Genomic DNA, 17812 nt, shown 5'->3' on the forward strand with positions numbered 1-17812 from the left:
ACACATATAAGACAACAGTACATAAAACACAGAAAAATACCACCCCAGTTACAACCCCCCCTCCTTCTACTCTAAACCCTAACCCACCCGTCCTATTATTAACCCTCCTATACCCACTCTCCAATCCCCTCCCTATGCCCCATCCACTAAGGATGGTCATCTTCCTATCATTTCCCACTGGAGTCATGGATCCAATAAGACGCTCTCCACTCCGACCCCCCTCTAGATAAACCCCTGATTAAACCCCCACTAGTCTAATAAACACAAATAAAAATAAAAATGTAATTCAATAAAGATATCGGTCGAAAACCACTGTGAGCCTTGGCCCTAACATGAGACAACTATCTTCTTGGAATTAGTTGTAGTTGAGACTAAATAAAATACCATTGGCTGTTTGCTGACCTTTTTATAATTTCTGACTTTTCTCTCCTTTTCATTTTCCTCCACCCCTCTCTCTCCAGTCCTGTCAGTGGAGATGTCCAGCTCTCCACCTCCTCTTCCCAGAATTCTAAGCACCGTCACCAGGCAACCAGTGGCAGCCACTCCCACTCTGGCTCCCGCTCCCGGTCCCGCTCTCCCAGCCCCCGTCGTTACCATGGCAAAGCACCGTCTGGGTCAACGAGGGAGAAGCACAGGGCCCGTTCCCGGTCGCCACGTAGATCCAGACACACACACAGGTTTGTGGGATACATACACTCAGTGTTGGGCAGTAGCTAGCTACAAGTAGCGACGCTACATAGCTTAGCTACATTTCTCAGTAGTGTGATGGTAGCGTTGCTCCCTTTGAACAAAGTAGCGTTGTCTGTAGTGTAACTATTTTTAGACCTAAGTAGTGACGTAGCGTGAGCAAACGCTACACGCTACTGTCCGGAGAACTGGACTGCTAAATAAAGATTTTGTGAAGAAAAAAAATCTCCCCGGAGAAAACCCACTATGATTGGTTGGTCGGTTTAGATATGCCTACTCACGATTGGTTAGGGCAAAACATTACGGGTAGGCCAATCAGAGGCAGGATAGGGGCGGGTCATGGCCAAGGCTCCGCAAACCAACTAATTTGAGAACAGTTGAGCTGATGAAAAGCTTTACATAACCAACCATTGTCAACTGTTCCCAAACAGCACACAAGTCAGTGCACCTTTTTGTCAACAGCTAACTAACAGATAGCTGCTATCATGTTTCACTGTAGGCAGAAAATGAACAATATTATGGGGGTGGGGAAAAGAAAAGGCAAACGTTATTGTCATTTTGCTACTGTGGTTTGAGTTGAAACAGTAGTTTATCCTGTGCTGAAAAGTCTCCATTCCAATAGAGATAGTATATATTTTGGTGTTTATTTGATTATTGTTTCACTGCCTTTTATTTATTACGTTTCCACAGTTTTTTCCTTATACTTTATTAACACTTTGTACATGGTACCGCAAGGTACATTAATACAAGTACATGTTAAAAGGATGACACAAAAAGCCAGACAGAGGGCTTGTTTCCAGTTTCAGTTTGTTTTATAATAAACAATCAAACTGAGAATTTTTTGCCTGCCTATTTGTTTGGTGGAAACTTGATCATGAAGTAAAAAAGAAAAGAAAAAAGTAGTGCCGATGTAGCTAGCTATTTTTGCCATGTTCTTGTAGTGTAGCTTGCTAAATTTTTCTGGGGATAGCTTCCGTTGTAGTTGAGCTATATTTAATCGAGAGTAACTTGTAGTGTAGCTTACTACATTTTCCAAGTAGCTTGCCCATCACTGCATACACTCAAGTGAACATCACCTGTCACACATTCGTACATAGACAGCCACCCACACAACTGCTTCTTTGAACTGCTGCGGTCAGGCAAGCGATACCGAAGTCTCATGGCAAGCACAGGAGGAGCAAGGAGCTTCTATCCCCAGGCCATCAGGATGCTCAATGACAATAACACTAGGGGTGGGGGAAAAAATCGATACGTAGTAGTATCGCGATACTTTGCGTGGCGATACTGTATCGATACAGGGACGCCAAGTATCGATATTTAATTATTCATACAAAAAATAAAATAAAATGTGTATAAGGAAGTTGCATTGTTCATTTCAATACCTCTAATAGTACAGTAGTCCACACACACACACACACACACACACACACATGTGCATTCAGTTAAGTTGGAATATGACTGTAATACAAACAGTTCAGTTTGTCAGGTGTACGTGAGTGTGTGTGCGTGTGCGCGCGTCGGAAGAGGAGGCTAGTAATGACTTCCAGATGTAGGGAGAGACAATGGTGCCCGTGTGGAGTGGAGGAGATGTGTGTGGTGTGTGTGAGGGAGGCCTAGGGCCATGTGTGTGTCTGAGACTATCTGTGTGTATGTGTTTGTAAGTGTGTATGAGTGTGCGTTGTGTGTGAGGGAGACATGTGTATGTGTGTGTGTGTGTGTGTGAGGCGTGTGTGTGTATGTCTGTCCATCTATGTGTGTTAATGGGTGTGTGTGTGTCCATCTATGTGTGTGTGTTAATGGGTGTGTTTGTGTGTGGAAGGAGCCTACAGCCACGAGGTCAGCAGGTCACTTAAACCGTGCGTGTGGAAAAGGGACTGGGCTTCAGCCTGCACCAAGGGTCAGCAGGTCAAGCCAAAATGCAGGAGAGAGGAGAAGGCAGACATACGTGCCTTTAAATATAAAATATTAATTCTATCACCTTACCAAAGGGTATGACAGTAGTTTGATGGTTTTACCCTTTCAGACGCACTGGGAGGTGGATCTGCAACTAACCAATGATACTTTCCAGGTATATGTCACTCTTTGTAATATTACCACATGTAGAGAATCCACCCATAAGAGTTGGGCTCCAAATATGGCTTCTCCGGTCGATGTAGTCAGTTTTTGGGACCTTAAGCTGGAATGTCTTTAACCCTCTAAAGCCGAGTGTCCCGCCCATGCGGTGCTAGACATGTTTTGCAAAACATTAAATATCTTTTGAACAGTTTATGATAAAGACTCTCTTTGAATTGTATCTGTCAACATTGAATTGTATTTCTCCGTCGCCCACAGGCTGACTGGAAGTGCACAGAAGTAAGGCCTAGAATCTTGAAATATCTGGATGAGAATTTTTCTCTTTTCCGAATGAAGACTAGTTAATCCGCTCTGTAACAGAGGATAGAGAGGAGCATGTCTCTGTAACAGAGGATAGAGAGGAGCATGTCTCTAACAGAGGATAGAGAGGAGCATGTCTCTAACAGAGGATAGAGAGGAGCATGTCTCTAACAGAGGATAGAGAGGAGCATGTCTCTGTAACAGAGGATAGAGTGGAACATGTCTCTGTAACAGAGGATAGAGTGGAGCATGCAGGGTGCGAAATTAACGGGGGCTTGTGGCAAAATGCCTGTGAAAATGGACAAAATGCCCTCGAAAATCATTTAAGGGGGGCACAAAATGCTCCCGACAGTTTACTGGTGCGGGAGCTTGGTGCTGGATTAGCGAGAGGCGTGCAGCTGCAGAGCCGCAGAGCTCACAGTTGTGCCCGCACAGTGCAGTACTCAAATTCAGCCATTGGGTTGGTGGCGCTGCGGAGCGGTCCCCAGACCGGACCTGATAGCGCCGCTGGCTCTGCGGCTCTGCAGTTGCATACTATTGGGATGAGTTTATCGCTTCAGGGCTGTACACTGCGATGAGATGATTGCAAACAGGGCATAATGTTGCGGTTGTAATTTCATTAGACAGACCAGCGCGGACCTTTAATAACATGCGTTTTAATTGACACAAGCAATGGGCTAGCTGCTATCCACGGTATCCATTAGGACTATGCTAAGCTAACCCTGGACACTGGTCAAAGCGAACTCCACAACACCAGTTCCCATTCGTGAGGAAAGGGGGTGGGTTATATTGACAACGCATGTCTCTGTAACAGAGGATATAGAGGAACATGTCTCTGTAACAGAGGATCAAGTTTCTTTAATAGTTGTCATACAGAAGTACAGAATACTTTTATACAAAATGCTTCTTACTGTTACGCTCCAGAGACTGTGCAAGACAAGATAAGTATGAAATAAAATAACATAGTATAGCATGTAAATTAGAAGTAAAGAAATGAGGTCACAGTGTTCAGTATAGACATATGTACAATGTTCGATGCAGAATAGACGTAACTGAGTTACCATATAATATACAATACTATGCAGTGTACTAATATACAATACTATATAGTGCAAGGCAGAAATGGGATGAGGTGCAATTTAGGTACAATTTACAGTAGGTGTACGAGTTGTAGTGCAAATCCTTTATCAATAAATATAAAGTGTGTTTGTGTGATCTAAAGTGTGGTGAGTGGGTGCTGCAGTGTGTTGTTTGTTTAAGTGAGTGTGTGCTGTGTGCATTTGATGGTTGTTGCATAGTGTTTATTGTTCGTTTAGCAGCCTGATGGCCTGGGGATAGAAGCTTCTTCTGAGTCTTTCTGTGCTCGCCTTAAGACTCCGGTATCGCTTGCCTGACCGCAGCAGTTCAAAGAGGCAGTTGTTCGGGTGGCTCGAGTCCTTAATAATTCTCTTAGCCTTCCCCCTGCACCGCTTGTTGTAAATGTTCTGGAGGGTGGGAAGCCCCCCTCCAATTGTGCGTTCGGCTGAACGTGTCACTCTTTGTAGTCTGCTACGGTCTTGTGCAGTGCTATTCCCAAACCAGGAGGTGATGTTGCCAGTCAGGATGCTCTCTATTGTACATGAGTAGAAGTTCCTAAGGATCTTCTGACTGACTTGGAACTTCCTTAGGCGCCTGAGGAAGTAGAGGCGTTGTCGTGCCTTCTTCACAACACTGTCAATGTGTGTGGTCCATGTCAAGTCCTCGGATATGTGGGCTCCGAGCCGAGGTACTTGAAACTGTTCACTCTCTCAACCGGTGCCCCGTCGATGCTGAGGGGGCTGTAGTCCTTGACCCCCGACCTCCTGAAGTCCACAATCATCTCTTTTGTTTTGCTGACGTTCAGGGAGAGGCAGTTCTCCTGACACCACTGTGACAGATTCTCTACCTCTTCCAGGTAGGCCCTCTCGTCGTTGGCAGAGATCAGGCCCACCACTACTGTGTCATCAGCAAATTTGATGATTGTGTTGTTGTTCCGCTGTGCTACGCAGTCATGTGTGTACAGGGAGTAGAGGAGGGGGCTCAGAACACAGCCCTGGGGGGCCCCTATGTTGAGCGTGATGGATGAGGAGGTGCAGTTGCCTGCTCTTACCACCTGGGGTCTGCCCGTCAGGAAGTCCAAGACCCACTGGCAGAGGTCATAGTTAAAGCCCAGGTCCCTGAGCTTGGCTATGAGTTTGGAGGGGACTATGGTATTGAATGCTGAGCTGTAGTCGATGAACAGCATTCTCACATAGTTCCCCTGCCTCTTGTCCAGGTGTGATGCTGCTGTGTGCAGCACATGGGCTATGGCGTCCTCCGTGGATAGAGAGGAGCATGTTTCTGTAACAGAGGATAGAGAGGAACATGTCTCTGTAACAGAGGATAGAGAGGAGGATAGAGAGGAGCATGTCTCTGTAACAGAGGATAGAGAGGAGCATGTCTCTGTAACAGAGAGAGGATCATGTCTCTGTAACAGAGGATAGAGAGGAGCATGTCTCTGTAACAGAGGATAGAGAGGAGCATGTCTCTGTAACAGAGGATAGAGAGGAGCATGTCTCTGTAACAGGATAGAGAGGAGCATGTCTCTGTAACAGAGGATAGAGAGGAGCATGTCTCTGTAACAGAGGATAGAGAGGAGCATGTCCCTGGTTCTACCAGCAGGTGTTGAGAGACAACAAGCTAAAAAGAAGTAGTAGAACGCGCTCACCTCACTAGACTTGAGACAACAAGCTACAAACTATTTCCAAATCTTCCAAATCTTGTAGGAAATTCTAAATTGAGACTGCAGAAAGCTTTTTGTAATTATTCAAGGATTTTTGTGGCGCAAAGGAGGAAAAGAAAAAGGGAAAATGACAACAAGACGGAAACAAAAAGTTCACGTAAACCATCCACCTGAGGGAAATCAACCTGAGGGAAATCAACCTGAAGAGGTTAGGGAAGGTGTCTTGGGACTCTCTGAAATACTGAAAGAAATCAAAGAATTATGTATGGAAACTGCTGGGAACTTTGGAGCATTGAGAAGAAGGAAATAAACAAATTAAAAGAAGGCATCATAGAGTTGGAAACAAGAATGGAAGCAGCAGAGTTAAGAATCGTGGAAAATGAGGACTGTGAAATGGATATGACTAAAGTGCTTATCCACAGTTTGCGCCTACAGAGACAACTGGAAGCTAACTGCGAGGATCTCGAAAGCCGTGACTGAAGGAAGAATCTAAGAATTTATTCTGTGCCTGAAAATGTGAAGGAAATAACACCGTGGAGTTTGTGGGGGAACAAATTCGGGGAAAACTGGATGTTAACACTTTCAGTGCCAGTGTTAACGTTGATTAATGTGTCTAATCTGCCCGTCGCTTATCAATGACTTGTTTGCAGTCAACATTGTCGAAACTATAGTTTTTTAATCTGTTCATATCCCTTTTATAGCATTTCGAAAAGCTATCGTTTTCTGAAAAATTTCCAGAAAATAGAAAGATTCCCTCATAAACAGCATTTATTGGAATATTCTCGAATACACTAGACATGTTGTCATTTGTCTGCCTACTTATGAATCGTTTTCAAATAAATGCTAGATTATCGATAGTATATGTGTACTTATGCACGCTATAGAAGCGAGCTGAGAAATCGATTCTCATTTCCTCAACAGCACACACACACACACACACACACACACACATATACACATACGGGACACGCTGTTATCTCAGTGAATACAGCTCTGATTATCCTAAAACTGGTAACATAGACTCCTTACCTTAGATCAGATGTTCTCCAAAAAGATTATTCCAATTCCTGATCGCCATTCCAAATATCGATCACGTTTATTGATTGATTATTGGCTGCTGTAAATATATATTCCAGGCTGCTTTTCATCTCGCGATCACATCCCTGTTCATCAGATCCCTCGCCAGCATAGTGGAGCGAGGAGGCTCCCCCTCCACAGATCCACCAGTATAATCGAATGGCCTGCAGTTACACAGGGATAGACGATAGGGGGCGGTATTTTCCCATCTGAGCTCCTGTACCAACAGGAGACTCGGTTGATGAAATAGGAATTCAGATCGCTAATAAAAAAATCAAACGACAATTCGCGTTGGTGGCACTCAACTTGGGGCATGAAATAACGAGATAACACGTCTGTGGCATTAACCGTGAAATCGACATTGAAAGAGCGCACAGGGCAACTGGGCTGAAGACTGGGCACAACGAACGGATCAATAATAGTTTGTTTCCAAAACGACACCGTGAGACAAAGGGTGCTTCATGCTGCCTGGGCAAAGAAGGACATTCTGGTGAATGACCAGAGGATATATTTTGATGAAGACTTCACTACTCTGGTGTTTCAGGAGCGCTCAAAATAGACAAGTAAGAAAACAAAGATTTTATCGGCAAGATTAAGTGCATAATGTTTCCTGCAAGACTGAATATATTTGAGAAGGATGGAAAAATCAAGGTGTTTTGACAACAACCCCCACACCGGTCAGAGGGTCTACGAGTCTGACGTTAACATGGAGATTACAGCCGGACTGGGAGCCGGACTGGGAGCCGGACTGGGAGCAGGACTTGGAGCCGGACTGGGAGCCGGACTGGGAGCCGGACTGGGAGCAGGACTTGGAGCCGGACTTGGAGTCCACTCTGCAAGCAGCAGGCTGGCAGACGCTCCAGGAGCAGGAAAACAACAGCCAGTGAACTGATGTCCGGAGTAAAGTCACTACTGGGTTCTCTACATCTGCACGAAAGAGCAAAGGACTGAAAATGAGTGAGTGGATGTCTAAAACAAAGACACATGTCCAGGGATTGTTGATTCCCTGCAGACACACATTTATTTTGAAACAAACAAATGACTGAGCCGCTCAGAAGTCAAATATTTTCAAGATCCAACTATAAGAAATATAAAATGTATGATTTAAAAAAAAAAAAAAAAAAAAGATATAGATCCGGAGAGCCATTTGTTTAATTCTATCGAGGACAATTTAATGACTATGTTGAACTGGAAAATACATTTTCGTTAATATATTTCAATTGTGGAAGTCTTTATGCAAACTTCACTAACATCAATGAATACTTTAATACATTTAAACGTTTATTGCTTATTAATTTAAGTTGATAGCCTTATCTGATACATGGTTAAATCAAGAGAAGGTTATTGATCTCAATATTGACGGTTATGAGTTACATTATATCAATAGAACCAACAAGAGGGGAGGGGGTGTGGCCCTATATGTGGACAATGACTTGAAATGCAGAACAATTGAATATATGACAACAGTAATTGATGATTTAATGGAATGCATAACTGGAAATTGAAATGCAAAAGCAGAGAAATATTGTTGTTTGTTCTGTGTACAGAACACCAGGGTCAAATGTTGAAACATTTAATAACAATAGTTATTAAATAACAATAACAATAGTTTGGAAGCATTAATGAATAGGTTAAATGAAAACAAAACATTTATAATTTGTGGGGACTTTAACATTGGCCTCTTAACACATTGGGTGCCACGCTGTTTTCGGGCCCCATCTATTCACTGCCATGCTTTAAAAGATAGGAGTCAGTCACCTTGTTTGTAGAGCTATAACTATATTCTATATATATATAATATAGCATTGTATAGCAGTGTACATAAAGACCCAGTGCCTCATCCGTAGCTAACAGTGTATTGCACTACCACAGGACCTAGCATGTCCTACCATGCTCTGTAAAAACTCATGTACATATACCGATATGCCCTACTTTGATTACTTGTATTATTGCACAATGTCGTTCTATTGGATGCTTATTATATTATTATTGTATTATGCACAATCGTTGCGGGCAAGACCCCCCGCATTTCATTGTATACTTGTATGCCGTGACAAATAAAACTCTTGACTTGACTTGACTTGACTTAATATAGCTATGGATACAATACTATGGTCATTTGACTGACTTTCTTCCGGTCAAGATGCAAAAAAGCGAATTTTTCCATGCATACATTTGCGTGTTATACCGTGGTGAATATAAGTGTTTTTTAGATCGGTCTGGGGTAATTCCTGAAATGCTGAGGAATAGCCTTATGCGTGTATTATACTATAACCGTTGCCGTTTCTTGCCTGGACCCGCCTGGAAAAACTACCCAGAAACGTAAAAACACAGTTTTTGGCACTCTACGGTCGGGGCCCAGAAACGTATTAACACGCTTTTGGCATCCAAAGTGTTAAAGACGTATTCCAACACATTGCTTTTCTTATAATATAAAGGTAATGTCTGCTTTGTGTGGCCCAATAAAAATTTACATACGGTATAAACCTACATGATATGCATTATATTTTCAGGATTTTCAAACAAGATAGTATGAGTCACAACTAGGGAGGGGAGGCAAAACAATTGCAATAAAGAAAGCCATTTGCTGTAATTTCCTGCAATTTAAAAACCTAATTTCAATAAAATAGCAAACACAAGGGTAAATTCCAAATAAGTGATTTATTTAAGTACAGTGTAGTTTAACATACAATAAATATGTAGGCCTATCATTATTATATGTATCAAACACAGCACCTTTTTACAGTGTATTTTGAGAATGTTATTTGTGTGCCTATAATATATATTTTTTTTTAGATTTGAACTGAAATGTCGTGGAACTGAAATTATTGGAATGGTGTGCGTCTGGAGAAAAGTTAGATAGAAAAAAGCCACACAATTCTGCACTTTTTCTCAATACCTCCACCACACCTATGAGTTACAAAACACCACAGGTTTTCCATGCGCAAAATGGAGGGGTAGGGCCAAGGGGCGTTATTGGGATTGGGCCAAAGTCATTATCTTTTTCCACTACTCATTTCTATGACAACAGTACCAAATTGGACAAGTAAATGCCCTTTTTAATTACATCCACTAAAATGTCGTCTCTCATACCATCAGGTCTTCTTCCCGCTCCCCTCACCGTTCCTCTCGCCGCTCGCCTCCCTCTTCCTCTCGCCGCTCGCCTCCCTCCTCCTCTAGCCGCCTGCGCTCGCGGTCGAGGAGCTACGAGAGACGGTCATCCCCAAAGTCCTCCAGCCGTCAACAGAAAGAGAGCAACGTTGAGAGACTGGCCAAGAGACTACTGGAGTCATCAGGTCAGCGAAAGAGAGAGATGCATACACACACACATTGACCCTCAGAGACTATTTCTATCAAATCTTTTTAACCTTTATTTGAACAGGTAAGTCATTAAGAACAGACCAATGAATGCCTGGCTTCTGCAGGGAGAGGGGAGCAGGGAGGAATAGCAGCGTCATAAATGTGACCAGACTTGATGAAATGCTGATTAAACTCAGAGACCTGCAGGAGCAGCTGTGAACTCGGCCGACATTGCATGTATATTTTTTTTTACCATTTTCATGATGTTTGCAGACCCATTGTATATTCTATATTATAGTTATAGGAGACAATAGTATGGCTCATTTAAAAGGCAATATTTATACTCCAACAGGGAACAAACCGTTTATTTCTACATACCTTCGTTCCTGCGCAATCCCAGGCTAAAAAACATCCCATTTCAAAATACTCCAGGCTCGTTTCCTGGAACGCAAGATATTGCGTGTTTTGTGTGCAGCATGCGCATTTCGAGCTTGTTGCTCGCCTGACACCTATATTATTTCTAGGTCAAAGGTAAACATGACCATACATAGAATGGTTCTATTCACTAAGCCACCATGGGGGGGAGGGTCCCTCGCGGACTCGTTTTCTGACGCTGGGATCATCACAAAGGCATGTTTTATGATGGGGTTCGGTAAAATAGACGTTACCTTTGTCAGCAGGTCCACCAAAACCCTGTCCACTCTTGATTGTCACCGTTTGTCCTCTTCATAATAATCTCCAATAGTTTGCTCTAGGCGATCGCCATTGCTGAACGTTAGTTGGCCCTAGTCTGGAGTGCTCTCAACTCTAGTGCCGGCGACTACCACAGAGTGGTGAACAGATAACATGCTCGGCCGGTTTGACTATAGTATTTTTATGATTTACCAGAAGTGCTGAGTCCAATGTAGTCTGGTGAAAACGCACCTTATCATCCCTAAGTGTGATAATTTTGTCCTCTTCATAATAATCTCCCAATAGTTCGCTCGCCATTGAAAAAATAGTCGGGCTCTGGGCTGTGAACTCGGCCGACATTGCCATCTTTCAAATGTGTACATTTTTTAAGCTATCGAAGGTAGTGACATCATATGAAACCAGACAACTTAAGGTATCCATTAGGGGTGGGAATCACCAGTTTCATCATGATACGATACGATATTGATTCTTTGGACAACGATACGATATTTGCCGATATCACAAAGTCTCTCACGATACAATACGATACGATTAGATTCAGGTGCCTGCGATCGATATGAGATGATATCATATGCCCATTTAACACAATCAGTAACATTTAGATCAACAAAAAAAAGGTAATGAAAATATCATTTGACATTTGTATTTTTGAGCTCTTCCAGACATTTAAAGGAAAATCAATCTATTGTTTTTAATACAAATATACCTCATGTTCACTGTAAAGTGCCACGTTTTTATATATTGAGCTTTAAACTTTAAGCTAAATTTTTTTGGAACTCAAAACTCACAACCTCCCTCTCCCAAACCGTTCCTACAACAATTTGTTGATGTTGCATGATCATGTATAGGCCTACATTTATTATGTATTATATTGTTTATGTTTAAATAACATTTAAACATCAAACTCCTCTGACCTCATCTGGTCTTTCCAAAGACGCGCGCACACACACACACACACAGAAAGGGAGAATGCTATGCTGTAACGTCTACACACACGGAGCTACTGCTGTTGTTCTTGGACTCGCCACAGGATTTTCAAAATAAGAGTATCGATATGAATCGATCTTATTACATCGCATCGATCCGATTCGATTGTTGATAATTACATCGATGTATCGATCTGGATCGATGTATCGTCCCACCCCTAGTATCCATTGGTACCAACCATGTCATGCTAGCTTGTTGGGCATAACCTTTGCTAGCCCCCAAACTGTAGTGCATGCATCAAGTGTGCCATTCTTTCTCCAGGTGTCCATTCTGGACAGTCCGGCCTAGAGGCCATGGTGCAGTCTCTGACCCCAGCTCTACTGGTTGAGCTTGCCAAGATGACATCATCATCATCTTCCTCCAAAGGGGCAGAACACTCCTCATTGAGGAAGGAGGAGTCTAGTAAATCATCATTGCGAACTAAGTCTAGTTCAAGCAAGAGGAGCAACGAGACATCTGCCTCAAGTTCTCAGGTGAGGTGTTTGCGTTCAATATAAATACAACATGTAGCTGCATTATGCAGGGGTCCAAGCATTGGGCATATGGCGCACTGAAGCATAAGTAATATGGCATTGTGCATTATGACGTTAAGCATTACGGTATTATGCAATGGACATTATGCATTTAGACACTAAGCACTATTTGTATAGCACCTTTCATACAAGAATTGCAGCTCAAAGTGTTTTACAGCAGAAAAAAGGCAGGCAAAGTGTTATGTTGCCAGTTGCCACTAGAGGAAAGATCAAGGTGTCTTATTGTCAGTTTGTTATAATGATGGTGGCGCTGGAGAAAATGTCATGGGATGATCAAAATCAGTAGGGTTGTTCCTTTAGGGGCCATGAATATTCACCATAATCAGTAGGGTTGTTATTATTATTATTATTAAGACATTGAGGAACAAACAAAACACCATTGGTGAATGGTCTGATGCCTGTTTTGACACAAGTCCGCATTTCGGTGCACCTAGTGGGAGATTTTAGAGCCTACAAAAAATACTTGCTTCTTAGTAGGTCGAGCTAGGGCCTATGTAACACTACACACAAACAAGGTTGAGCTAGGGCCTACATAACACTACACACAAACAGGTTGAGCTAGGGCCTAAGTAACACTACACACAAACAGGTTGAGCTAGGGCCTAAGTAACACTACACACAAACAGGTCAAGCTAGGGCCTATTTTGCTAAGTTTTGCTTGCCAATTATGCATAGTAACGTTAGCAGTAGTGTTACGTCCTGTGACTGATAAGTACTTATGATTACTTCCTCTAAAGATTTGAATGAATATGGCCACATTTGACACATTTTAGTACATCTTTTTTTATGTGTTAACAACATGTTAAAAATGTATTGATTGACATTAAATATGAATATAGAAATCTTACCTTAAATGCACAGGAGACCCCAGGCCCCACTAGAAAACACTTCTTACTGTTTGATGTGGAGGTGCAGGCATCTCGGTCAGTGCCCTTCCAGTTTGCCAGTGTGGTTTGTAAAGTTGTTTGTGTGTTTTGTCTATAGCGTGTCTTATCTGAGGAGCAGAAGAAGCTGCCTGACAAGTAAGTCATCATTAACAATATATATCAATATTAAAAATGCAACGATTTTGATGAGTTGAAATGAGGACCGTGTAGGAATCACTTACATTCTTGTTGACTAAGCATTAAATGTAGTGTTTTCGTCTAGAAAAGTCAACGTTGCTGCAAGGATTGTGTAGATTTAACCACCATATTACATACGTATTCCACAGAATCATGTGTGTTGGTTGAGTCTACATGGTCCTCACTTCAAATTATATAAATCTTAGTGCTTTTCTAAGTTTAAAATGACCTCCATATTGTAACATTGTAACCTGAGCACAGTACTTTAGTTTTGCTTTCATGTAAGAAGCGGGCGGCTACGTGGCGTAGTGGGCAAGGCGCTCGCCACGAATGCGGAGACGCTGGGCTCGCCTGTTCGAGCCCAGCGCTCCACATTGCTTTCAGTTTAGTTGGTCGTTCATACTAATACACATTGGCCGTATTAGGGGGTGGGAAACTGATGGGTGGGGATCGGGCGTTGTGGACAGCGACTCCTACAGGTCGGTTGGTGCGCCTGCGCAGTAGAATCAGGAAGTGTCGGGGGCAGCGTGAGCCTCCCACGCGTTACTCCTCGCCACTGAGAGATCGAGCTGCGCAGGTGAAAAGATGCGACTGCTGTTACCTCAAGTACCGGAGGGGACTTGTGCTATGTATGACTTAGTCCACATTGCAGCCGGCTTGTGGGAGGCAAGAAACAGCGTTCGTGACAGGGAAGGGTTGAATTGGATGATACGAAATTGGGATGGGAGAAAATATAGAAAATGGGAGAAAAAGTGGATAAAAAAAAGAAAAAAAAAAGTAAGAAGCCGTCAAACTAGCCATACAAACTAACCATATATTATACCTTTTTATGACCCTCTTTTAATTAGGGGTGCACCGATGTATCGGGTATCGGTATCGGCCGATAAGTGCCTTGTTGACTGCAATCGGCCTATCGGCCGATAAGCTCAAATGTGCCGATGGCAGTAGCCGATAAATATCCATCAATTTGTGTCGCGTCAAAAGGCAAAAAAAAGTTCAGTCAAGCGACCTGCACAACGCCGCCCCCACACACACACAAGCTACTGCATCAAAGTTACTACTTATGTTTAACAAAGGCATTCGTTTTGTGGCATTAACGTTATATAGTTAGTGTTACACGTTCAATAACATCAGCATATTATTTACCCGAACATAGCAAGTAGCAAGCATTACTCATTCATAGCTCAGTTCCTTCCGTTGCTCATAGAGCCCGTACTGAGTTGTACCCATTCTGCAATCTGTTAATAAAGTTTTCAATCAGACAAATGTATAGAAAAGCTTTGTTTTATTATAACATTCGTTGCAGTAAAATCATTATGCCTCGTTTGGTCATCCTGCGGAGCACTGGTAATCTACTCGTGGCCGGCGGGGAGCTAACGTTATTAGCGCCGGTAGGTTTGTTGTTGATCTCTCACTGCAGATCAATGGCGGACTTCCCGGAAGTAAAAAACGAATAAACGCTTGCCGATTGGTGGTAAGAACAGCAGGAGGTGGGTGCTAGCGGTGTGACGTAATTGGCAGAATCGACTGTCAATAAAGATTGTTCTGTTGCAGTCACCCGTCACCATGCATTGCTTTGGTTGAGAGAGATGGTGCTCTCTCTTATTAAAACTCATAAGTCATAAACAAGACAAGAAGTTAGTCTGTAAGGTTATGAAATCCAGTGAGTATTGTATAAAACCTGACAGTCTTTCTTTCTATTTGATATCCAAAGTTTAAAACCAGACGGTCTTTCTTCCTATGACAGTTTTTTAAACTGTGTTGGTATCGAACATACAGTTTAAAACCTGACAGTCTTTCTTCCCTGTTTGATACCCACACAGTTTAAAACCATCTGATACTCAGTTTAAAACCATCTGATACCCAGACAGTATACCCACACAGTATACACACACACACAAAATAGCCCAGGTGGTGGTGTGATGACAGGTAGTGTGTTTCCCTCATTCATTATGAAGGTGATGGTGGTGTGATGACAGGTAGTGTGTTTCACTCATTCATTATGATGGTGGTGATGATGATTATGACGGTGATGATGATGATGATGATGATGACAGGTAGTGTGTTTCACTCATTCATTATGACAGTGATAATGATGACAGGTAGTAGGGGTAAACCGATGTATCATGTATGTATTGGTACCATTGGCCATTATCAATGGTTTATTATGTGCAGTAAATGGGTTTGACATTGCACCAGTAAGGGGCAACTGGCGATCCTCTGTTATGAACGGGTTGAGACTTTGTCCATGTTGGTACTTAATTTCACGTCTCAGGTTAACGTGGTGGTGACATATACAGTAGTTTAAAAATTATATATATATATATATTAATTTTTTATTTTTTTTGCCACAAATATCGGTATCGGTATCGGCCGATTGTGTTAGTTGAACAATCGGTATCGGCGGCAAATTTTCATATCGGTGCACCCCTACTTTTAATCTTGTATATTTTGTCTTCGCTCATCTTGTTACGTCTTTTAGATTACCTTCTTTAGGTGTTTGTAAAGTGCCATGCATTGATACTGTATAATTGCAAATTACAATAGCTGTATAAATAAAGCTTGATTGACTTTATTGATTTTATTTCTCTCCCCTCCACAGAAAGCCTATAATGTCCAGTACCTCCAAATCTTCCACCTCCATTAAAGGGGTTGTGCTACCTACTCCCAAACTCAAACCTTTAACCACTAGTACTGCTACGGTCCTGGTTTGCAAAACACAGAACGTAGTTGATGCAGGTAGAGATGCCCCTACCCCACTCAAAGTAGTGGTAGATAATTCACCTAAAAAAGCTACAATCCCACTCAAAGCAGTGGTAGAGGTTACACTGAAAGAAGCTACATCCCAACTCAAAGCAGTGGTAGATAATGCACCGAAAGAAGCTACAACCTCACCTGCATCTAAATATTCAACAACGCTACCCAAAGCTGAGATTGAGGCTACTCCCACTGCACATAGAAGTGTTGTGGAGGTCAGTGCCACGGCAGTCAAAGGTGTTGTGGAGGCCACAGCTAAAGATTCAACCACCCCACCCACTGAAGGTATGTTTATGCTACTTATTTATCTTTTATTGTTTTGCATAATACATGGCAAGCATTTAGCAGTATTGATCATTCAAAACTCTGGCAACAGTGGCTCAGGAGGTAGAGCGTCGTCTGATGATTGGAAGGTTCCCAGTTTGATTCCGGCAGCATGTTGAAGTGTCCTTGAGCAAATCACTGAACCCCTAATTGCTCCCGGTTGGCATCTTGCATGGTTGCCCCTGCCGTCTGTGTGTGAGTGAATGGGTGAATGTGTGGTATAAGTTGTAAAGCTCTTTGGACAGAAGCACTATATAAATGTTTACCATAACAAAACAAAGAGCTATACTATATGTAAATGGTTATTTGTGACATTGAATTTTCCAAACCTTCTACAATGTCCACATTTCAGTCATTGATTGATTGATTGATTGATTGATTGATTGATTGTGCAGGGATAACACTGGGATTGGCAACAGACTCTACAAGTAGAACCACAACCCCTGGAGAAAAACAAGCAGTTGTGGCAGCAACAGAAACTAAACGCCTGGCGCCTGGAGCCCAACCCTTGACATTTCGATGGCCAGGTGAGATATTAATTTGCGCTTATGTCTTATTTCTCAGTATGTGATCTGTTGGCATGGTAATACAGTACACAAAAGAGATCCGTTCAAACTCTTCATTTTAACACGTCTAATATTTTAAGTAGGGATATGTTTCTAAACCACCTTTTGATTAGTATGAAAACTAAAGGGTCTTAACATTTGAAGTCCTGGGGCAGTGCCTGTTTGGGACATGGGGCATTAACGTAACGTTACCTGACAACACATTCCCTATAGAGTCGGGGGGCGTCTGATTGGGCTTCACAGCCACGTCCAATGGCACCGTTGCATGCTAGCCTCAACAACTCACATGGCTACAATCATGGAAGGGATGTCATCTTCAGCAATGATGGACAGCCATAAGCATAATATGAAAATGGTAATGGTTGAATGTAAACTGGGTGATCGACTCCATGGTGTTTTATTCATCTTACATTGCTCTCTCTCTCTCTCTCTCTCTCTCCCTGTCTCTTTCTACTTTCTATATTTCTTGTTACAGCCATAGTTCCAATATGGTGTAACTTAAATCAAGATGAGGTGAGTCTGATCTCGCATCACAGTACTGTATCTGATCCCCACCCCCTTTAATCCCCTCTTTTGAAATGATGATGATCATGGGTGGGCACCCCTCAGACATTATCAACTTGACAACAAATATGAACAAGCATTCTTGAACGGACTACGTTTGAATTCTTGTCAGTTGTTCAGATTAGCTAATGCTGCAACAAGGAATCA

The 17812-nt window shown here is 42.4% G+C and overlaps 1 protein-coding gene across 1 annotated transcript in view; it reads left to right on the top strand.

Moving 5' to 3' along the window:
- Nucleotides 1-17014: 17014 nt before the first annotated feature.
- Nucleotides 17015-17812, top strand: part of LOC311242862 (uncharacterized protein) — a gene marked incomplete at its 3' end in the record, with an annotated part of 37644 nt that continues 36846 nt past the window's right edge. Inside the window, exons 1-2 of the mRNA XM_084331924.1 lie at nucleotides 17015-17062; nucleotides 17577-17614. The remainder of the gene's footprint in view (nucleotides 17063-17576; nucleotides 17615-17812) is intronic.

Source organism: Notolepis coatsorum (assembly GCF_963971535.1).
Source record: "Notolepis coatsorum genome assembly, chromosome: 1".
NCBI classification, from domain to species: Eukaryota; Metazoa; Chordata; class Actinopteri; order Aulopiformes; family Paralepididae; genus Notolepis; species Notolepis coatsorum.